We start from the raw sequence: 2,035 nt of genomic DNA on the forward strand, positions 1-2,035 counted from the left end.
TTCTGTTCACTTGTTTGGGAGCCACTTTTCTATTCAGGTTGTTATTTTATTCACCTGCTTGGGAACCACTATCCCATTCAGGTTGTTGTTTTATTCGCTTGTTTGGGAGCCACTATCCCATTCAAGTTGTGGTCTTTGTTCACTTATTGGGAGTCACTCTCCCATTCGAGTTACTGGTTTTGTTCACCTACTTGGGAGCCACTCTCCCATTCAGGTCATTGTTTTGTTCACTTATTTGGGAGCCACTCGCCCATTCAAGTTGTTGGTTTTGTTTACCTGCTTGGGAGCCACTCTCCCATTCAGGCCGTTGTTTTGTTCACTTGTTTGGGAGCCACTCTCCCATTCAAGTTGTTGGTTTCATTCACTTGTTTGGGAGCCACTCCCCCATTCAAGTAGCTATTCGTTTTGTTCACTTGTTTGGGAGCCACTCTCCCATTCAAGTAGTTTGTTTTGTTCACTTGTCTTGGGAGCCACTATCCCATTCAAGTTGTTGGTACTTCACTTGTTTTGGAAGTCACTCTTCCATTCAAGTTTTGTTTCCTTTTCTAAGTCGGGTTCATCCCCTTGGGTCTTTCTACTTGTGATTATTCTGTCATGTCCTTCCTCATATTGATATCTTGATGACTTTACCTTGATTTGCATAAGAGTATTCATCTTCATTACATGTCGTTCTTCCTCCACGGACAGACCCGTAGGAGAGATTTCTCATTCGATTTCTGGTGGATTTCTTTGTTCAAGAGATCCCCTTTCGTCACTTCACTTCTTTTTTGCTCTTTGTTTCGCCGTTTTGAATATGGTCAGGCGAACATCGAGTAGTCCTCATTCACCGTTGCGAATGTGGTCAGGTGGATGTTGGATTCTTTTTCTTCTTTTGTCTTGCTGTTGCAATCTGGTCAGGCAGACATTAGACTCTTTGGGAAGCTCTTTATTCACTGTTTCGATCTGGTCAGGTGGATATTGAGCTGTTCTCATTCGCTTTTGCGATCTGGTCAGGCGAATGTGAACTCCCTTTTTCTGGTTGAGAGAGCCCGATAGAGTCCCTGGGAGGCATTCCTCAGTATCTTGTCCTCTTCTTATCACCTCGGCATATGCGTCGGGTGATTGTTGAGTGTACTTTCTTCTTTTGTCCCACCGTTGCGATTTTGGTCAGGTGGACATTAGACTTTCGGGAGGGCTCATTATTCGCTGTTGCGAATATGGTCAGGTAGATTTTGAGCCATTCTCATTCGCTGTTGCGATCTGGTCAGGCGAATGTTGAACTCCCCTTTCTAGTTGAGAGAGCCCGACAGAGTCCCTGGGAGGCATTCCTCACTACTCTTTCCTCTTTTGTCCCACCGTTGCGAATATGGTCAGGTGGACATTAGACTTTTCTTCGACCCCTTATTTTGCCGTTTTGATATGGTCAGGTAAACATTTGGTCATCCTCATTCACCGTTTCGAATATGGTCAGGTAGATGTTGGATCACTCTTTTCCTTCTGTTCTGCTGTTTTGATCTGGTCAGGCAGACAGTCGTTTCCTTTTCTTTACTCTTATTCACTGTTTCAATCTGGTCAGGTGAGCATTGAGTTTCCCCCATTCGCTGTTTCGATCTGGTCAAGTGAATGTGGGGCGTTTCTCTTTTTCCTTCTGTTCTGCTATTTCGATCTGGTCAGGCAGACAGTCATTTTCTTGCTTTACTCTTGTTCACTGTTTCGATCCGGTCATGTGAGCATTGAGTTCCCCCCATTCACTGTTTTGATCTGGTCAGGTGAATGTGGGGTGTTTCTCTTTTTCCTTCTGTTCTGCTGTTTCGATTTGGTCAAGCAGACAGTTGATTCTTTTCTTGCTCTTGCTCGTTGTTTCGAATATGGTCAAATGAGCCTTGAGTTTTCTCCATTCACTATTTCGATATGGTCAGGTGGATGTGAAACCCTTTTGCCTCTCTATTCTGCTGTTGCGATGTGGTCAGGCAGATAGACGATTTTCTTATCTTTGATTATTCTTCATTACCTCCTTATGATTATTACTCTTTGCTATTTGATACTTTTTTTAAGT

This window comes from Dendrobium catenatum, unplaced genomic scaffold (genome assembly GCF_001605985.2).
Source record: "Dendrobium catenatum unplaced genomic scaffold, ASM160598v2 fragScaff_scaffold_920, whole genome shotgun sequence".
NCBI lineage: Eukaryota > Viridiplantae > Streptophyta > Magnoliopsida > Asparagales > Orchidaceae > Dendrobium > Dendrobium catenatum.